Here is a 7,271-nt window from a genome sequence, read left to right as displayed (position 1 = left end):
CAACGTAACTGGGTGGCTATAAAGGTACACTACGGGTATCTCTGATAGTGTCTGTTGGGTTGGCACGAATCGAGATTGGGATTTTGTCACTCCGTGTAAACGGAGAGGTATCTCTGGGCCCACTCGGTAGGACATCATCATAATGTGCACAATGTGACCAAGGGGTTGATCACGGGATGATGTGTTACGGAACGAGTAAAGAGACTTGCCGGTAACGAGATTGAACAAGGTATCGGTATACCGACGATCGAATCTCAGGCAAGTACCATACCGCTAGACAAAGGGAATTGTATACGGGATTGATTGAGTCCTTGACATCGTGGTTCATCCGATGAGATCATCGTGGAACATGTGGGAGCCAACATGGGTATCCAGATCCCGCTGTTGGTTATTGACCGGAGAACATCTCGGTCATGACTACATGTCTCCCGAACCCGTAGGGTCTACACACTTAAGGTTCGATGACGCTAGGGTTATAAAGGAAGCTTGTATGTGGTTGCCGAATGTTGTTAGGAGTCCCGGATGAGATCCCGGACGTCACGAGGAGTTCCGGAATGGTCCGGAGGTAAAGATTTATATATAGGAAGTCCTGTTTCGGCCATCGGGACAAGTTTCGGGGTCATCGGTATTGTACCAGGACCACCGGAAGGGTCCCGGGGGCCCACCGGGTGGGGCCACCTGCCCTGGGGGGCCACATGGGCTGTAGGGGGTGCGCCTTGGCCTACATGGGCCAAGGGCACCAGCCCCAAGAGGCCCATGCGCCTAGGGAACCCTAGAGGGAAGAGTCCTCAAGGGGGAAGGCACCTCCGAGGTGCCTTGGGGAGGATGGACTCCTCCCCCCCTCCTTAGCCGCACCCCTTCCTTGGAGGAGGGGGCAAGGCTGCGCCTCCCCCTCTCCCCTGCCCCTATATATAGTGGAGGGGAGGGAGGGCATCCATACCTGAGCCCTTGGCGCCTCCCTCCCTCCCGTGACACCTCCTCCTCTCCCGTAGGTGCTTGGCGAAGCCCTGCAGGATTGCCACGCTCCTCCATCACCACCACGCCGTTGTGCTGCTGCTGGATGGAGTCTTCCTCAACCTCTCCCTCTCTCCTTGCTGGATCAAGGCGTGGGAGACATCGTCGAGCTGTACGTGTGTTGAACGCGGAGGTGCTGTTCGTTCGGCACTAGATCATCGGTGATTTGAATCACGACGAGTACGACTCCATCAACCCCGTTCACTTGAACGCTTCCGCTTAGCGATCTACAAGGGTATGTAGATGCACTCTCCTTTCTACTCGTTGCTGGTCTCTCCATAGATAGATCTTGGTGATACGTAGGAAATTTTTTGAATTTCTGCTACGTTCCCCAACAGTTTCTTGTGTAACTCCCATGATTTTCATGTATGCTTCTTCATCACTCTGTAATATTTCTCTGATTTACTCTGTAATTCCAATGCTTAGTCACTGTATTTTTTGGATATATTACGGTGTAATGTACCCATATTGTAATTCCAATGCCTCATTTTTGTAGTAAAGCTCATATTGTAATTCCCATGCATCGTCACTGTAATTTTCAGCTATATTACAGTGTAATATGGCCTAGTATTACAGTGTAATTTTGGGGTATTGTACTCTGTATTTGCCATGCTTCTCCTATGTAATTCCTGTACAACATTAGTGCGTCTTATTTGCAACCATATAGGTCCTGATAAGTTTTCTTATTCTTTGTTGTTAATGTAGTATTTGATTTAGGATTTATGTAGCATTGTTTAAGAGTGTTTTGGTTTTGTAGTTTGAGGAGGGTCCTGGCAACCAGTTTTTTCATGTTTAATGGGTAGGCTATGGAAAGTCTATCATTAGGGCGTTCCGTTAGCATCTTCTTTTGAGAGTGCAGATTGTTTTGCTGACGAACCATTTGCGCCTGTCAATGGTAGCTATTTCTTTCTTTTTCTCTACTTTTTTTCAATTATTATTTCTTGAAGTCTGTTTATTTATTTTGTGTCTGTTGTATTTTGCATTTTTCAGGAACTTTCAGGTGATGAAGCAGACTTTGACCAAGCTCTTTTCAAGTTTTATGTGAACCAAGCTCATTATTTCTCTTTTTTGCTTGTTGTTCTTGAGGATGCTACTGTAGCCACTAAAAATCCAACCAATTTTGAGTAGAAATTCATATATGCCTGGGCTTCTTCTTTTGTTTTGAACTACATGCCTAACTGTGGCTTAAAATTGCTGCTGGTGTTCATAAGATTGCCTTCTGATGCAGTCTCTTGTTCATTTTGCAGGAACCTCTCAATGTCTTCTTCATCGAGGTATTCATTGTCTGCGTCTTGTTCATGTGAGTCCTCTGTTTCTCCCCTTTGTCCTTCTTGATTTATCTGGTTTGTGTTTGACTTTGATTTATTTGTTGTGGAACTAGGGTCGGTATCTTCAGGGACCTGCAAAATTATTCTTTTTGTGTCCGTTTTAATTTTCAAACAGGTTTGTACAAATACGTTCATATTCTATTTGTGACTTTGATTTATCTATTTATGTGGCTACCTGTTCCAAACTGATGTTGTCAAACATGTGTGCCTCCCAGGGATTAGGTTCTGTTGTGCCTTCTTCGCTTGCTGTAGCTTCATGATGCATTTCCTGCAATGTCTGCAGTGTAAGTGAGATGTTACTTTCTCTCTTTTTTCTCAGTTCAGATATGAGTTATTCAGTACTAGTTTTCCTCTCCATCTTGTGTAATGTTTGCAGCACCATCTCCCGAATGTACCTGTGAGCATCATGATTTCTTTTAATTTAAAACTTCTCCTTCTCACAGATTTGTAGCTATGCAGTATTTGAATTTCCATTTTACCTTGTAGATAATGTCTGAATTGAGGAGCGCTGTGAATGAAAATGATTCCCGCAAAACATTTTTTGTTAGCATGAATGTATTGTATATAGCATTTTCCTCTATTGATTTTTGCAATCAGTTTGCTAGTATGTATACATGTCTCACATTTAGAATGAGTTCTTCTTGTGACATTGACAGTAGATCCTCTCCAGTCACTCTTCCTATCATGCTCCCCATCTGCAATATTGAAGATTAAATGTGAGAGAATTTTAATTTTGTAAGCGGCAAACTGTTATCAGTGATAGCTCTTTTCTCTGCATGTATTTCCTAAGCAGAAAACTTTCAATATTAACTTTTTAAGCTCCAAACTACAAATCATTTTTTAAGGAGCAAAGTGTGAGTTCCTGGTTTTGGACACTGTAAATCCTGGGTGGCATGAGGTGTTTTTACAGTGTAAATCGGTAGTTTGAATGGTAAATGTTGGGTGCTTACTATGTTTATACAATGTAAATTCCAAGGTCTTTGGACTGTATTTGTAATGTATTAAGAATGTAAATTCCAGTGCCATTATACTGAATTTACAGTGTAGATATATGCATTTTTACAGTGTAAATTCCAGGGTTTTAGTACTGAATTTACAGTGCTAAAACTTAGGTATTTACCGTGTAATTATAGGGCCATTATACTGAATTTACAGTGTAAATACTTGTGTATTTACAGTGTAATTACAGGGCCATTGTACTGAATTTACAGTGTAAATACTTGGGTATTTACAGTGTAGTTACAGTACAAAGGCCCTGAATACCTTGGGTATTTACACTGTAAATTCATGCATTTGTACGTTGTATGTTGTAGGGTTTTGCATTATATTTACAGTGTAATTTCCAGGGCCATTGTATTGAATTTACAGTGTAGTTACAGGGTCATTGTACTGAATTTACAGTGTAAATTCCGGGTATTTACAGTGTAAATACCGGGTATTTACAGTGTAGGGTGTGTTTGGTAGCATGTATGGACCTAACTTAGTTGTTCTTATCTCATACATGCTGAGTGTAGACATGCTAAGTCCATGCAGTTGCTGTTGTTTGGCAGTGATGTATGCGCTGAGACATGCTGAGCTGAGATTTTGTTTGGCAGCCTGCATGTGTTTAGACATGCTGAACAATTTTGAATTCTGAATATTTTTTTGAATGATGAACAAAATCGAAAAAAATGTCAACACAAATTTAAATATATTTTGATATTCTAAACTTTTTTGGAAAATTAAAATAAATTTTGAAATTCTGTTTTTTTAATTTGAGCATATTTGAAATTATGAGTTTTTTTGAAAATTTAAACAAAATTTGAATATTTTATAAAAATTAAAATTCTATTTTTTTCAAAATTCAAACAAATTTTGATTTACTTTTGAAATTCCGAACATTTATGATTTTTTGAGAAAAATTGAAATTTCAGATATTTATTGAAAATCAAAGAAATTTTGAAATTATGATTTTTTTTGAAAATTTTAAAAAAAATTGAAATTCATTTTTTTATTTTTTCTGAAATTCTAAAGTTTTTCGAATATTTAAACAAAATTTGAAATTTTGATTCTTTTTGAAAAAATAAACATATCCGGACATGGTCTAGTCGGTGGGGACGAGTGTCAGGGCCAGCATAGCTGCCTCTATGCACCCTGTCTGGGGTGCATGAGATGAGCATGGCTGAGGGCACTTTTATGCATCAGATGAGCATAGCTCAGGTGAGCCCATGCACCCTACCAAACAAGTAAAAGTGGGTCGGATTAGGAACTTTTGCCCTCATACACCCTCCATCCACCCTACCAAACACACCCGTAAATACTGGATATTTACAGTGTAATTACAGTACAATCGCCCTGAAAAACACTGTAAATACATGCCTTTGTATAGTGTATGTTCCAGGGTTTGTATTTACAGTGTAAATTCCAGGCCATTGTACTGAATTTACAGTGTAAATACTTGGGTATTTACAATGTAATTACAGTACAATGACCCTGAATACCTTGTGTATGTTCCAGGGTTTTGCATTGTAATTCCACGGGTTGGTCCCTGTTTGGTGTCAGGTTGTTTCGTGGTTATACAGGTGTTATCTGTTCATTTGTGAGGAAATTTGAATGTTGCCGGATTGAAAAACAGTCAAGTGTCAAATAGACACTCCCTATGTTTATACAGTACTAGCTAAGTGTCCGTGCGTTGCCACGGATTAACAAATATATATATACAAAGAGAAAATTCATGTGACATGAGAGTCAAAGGTCATTTCTATGGGATGATATCTCATGGTCATGATCTAGTAGATACATACATCTCGTCATTGTCTTTCTTCCACACTCCATGTCTGAGCTACCACGCGACATTCGACTTCCTTCTCCCACCATGCATGCTTTTATCTCCTATTTCTCCTACCTTTACCTTACACGACAGTACCAAGTTTCTTGTCCAACTATCATAATCTTCTCCGGTAGGGCACCCCCTTAGATTATTACTGACTTGTACATGTTGCAAATAAGATCAACGAAAATGGATACTAAATTTCTGATGAGAAATGAGAATTCAGGGCAATATCTTCCCAAGACAATAATAATTCCAAGACAATCTTTTTATACCTTCTGTCAACATTGGGACACACATTCCACACAATAAGCATGCAATGATGTTGATACTTGATTAATTGTCATTATATGTCTACAGTAAAGATAACTTTACTCAAAACCACCTATCTTAGCCAAATCAACAAATCTCTCTCATTAATGCAATTTTCTTTAGAAAACAAATAATAGATTCTTGCCTATCTTAGCCAAATCAACGGATCTCTTTCATTAATGCAATTTGCTTTAGCAAACAAATAATAGATTCTTTCCTACCTTAGCCAAATCAACGGATCTCTCCCATTAATGCAATTTGCTTTAGCAAACAAATAATAGATTCTTTCCTACCTTAGCCAAATCAATGGATCTCTCCCCGGTTCGCTGGGCGCGTTTCGGTGGGTGGGCGTGGGGGTGGGGGTAATTTGATGGAAATAAACCGGTTGAAAATAAACCGGTTGAAAATAAACGGATCATGTCTCACTCTTCACTTTCTTTACAATAAGCTTCAGAATAGCAATCTTGGCGAGTGATCTCGACGGGGTTCAATCGGCGTGGCGCACCGCTGATTCTTCCAGGAGTGGGTGCTGAGAGGAAGGATCCCAAACCTCCATTGTCAATCGGCCAGAGCTGCATCGTCCTTTGGATCAGAGCGTGGACGGGATCAAGACGGTAGGGTTTGAGGAATTTGTAGGACATGAGGGTTTATGGTTGGCAGCACGAGAACTCACCCATATCTTGGCAGACGCCAGGCCCGAGGTGCGGTCGTGTTCATGCTTCGGGAGCTGCCACATGCTGTCCTCGCCGCCATCAGCGACACCACCGCCATCGCCTGTTGCCACCACTTCAGCGCCACGAGCGTGGGACCGAGGGACGAAGGGAAGGGAAGGAAGTGAATTGACGTACCTATGTTTGGTATATATCACACGAGGAATCAAAACTGGATGCACGTGAAAGCATAGAGATGGGAGAGGAGGACAGAGGAAGGGAAGGGCAAGAGGAACCTGAGGATGTGCGATGAAGGAGCGATGCCAAAACATCACAAAGGGGGACCCGTAGCTCGTCACGTAGCGCGGCCGCCTCATTGCCGGCTGCCACCCCGCGCTACCGCCTCCGTGCGCAGGTTCCGTTCGTGGAGCGTGAGGAGCGCATGACCTGCCTTCACCGCGGCCTGGTCCTCCCCACTATCGTGAAGCTCGCCCGCATCGCCGCCCCAATTGCTCAGGATGACGGATGAAGATCCTGCAACAGCGACGTGGGTGAGGGATGCAGCCGACGATGGAGGGATGATTTTCGTGGCTAAACCCTCCCTATCAAAATAACTACTTAAAAAAGGCAAAGATCGATGCATTAGGAAAATTAGGATTTGGAATTGATTGTCATAAAACAAAATTTTATTAATTGATAACGTGCTATCGGTACATGCCCGTTTATAACGTGTCTAGTTAGGAAACTTTGGAAAAATTAGGAAAGTTTTTATTGTGAGGGTAAAAAAATCAATGTGAGGAGATATGGTGGTGGGATATGAGACGAAAATAAACCGGACGAAAATAAACCAGACGAAATATAACCAGACGAAAATAAACCGTGGACGCAATCCTACCAACTGCTCCATTAGGAGTAGAGACTATATTAAAGAAGGAAGGAAATAAAAGACGACACGACCGGTTCAACCAACTACAAGTTCGGCAAAGCAAACAAAGATCGACGTGACCATCCGTCCATACATCCAAATCGAAAGCTTTTAGAATTCAGAAACAAAAGACAAATACAAGTCCTAGCCAGGTGTACGGACGGCATAGCAAGTACGTATATCCAATCAAATATGCTTGGTTTCGACAAGAGTAGCAATGTAGGAGTACTTCC

The 7,271-nt window shown here is 41.5% G+C and overlaps 1 long non-coding RNA gene across 1 annotated transcript; it reads left to right on the top strand.

The window, feature by feature from the left end:
- The first annotated feature begins 1,364 nt into the window (after positions 1–1,364).
- Positions 1,365–3,086, top strand: LOC119298524. The gene is made up of 4 exons (XR_005145877.1): positions 1,365–1,909; positions 2,005–2,314; positions 2,396–2,457; positions 2,558–3,086. It is a non-coding gene; the product is annotated as an uncharacterized LOC119298524 (long non-coding RNA).
- The last annotated feature ends 4,185 nt before the right edge of the window (positions 3,087–7,271 follow it).

The sequence above is a fragment of the Triticum dicoccoides genome, chromosome 5A, assembly GCF_002162155.2.
Source record: "Triticum dicoccoides isolate Atlit2015 ecotype Zavitan chromosome 5A, WEW_v2.0, whole genome shotgun sequence".
NCBI classification, from domain to species: domain Eukaryota; kingdom Viridiplantae; phylum Streptophyta; class Magnoliopsida; order Poales; family Poaceae; genus Triticum; species Triticum dicoccoides.
The sequence above is the reverse complement of the archived record's forward strand: the minus strand, read 5'-3'. Positions and strand labels throughout refer to the sequence as shown.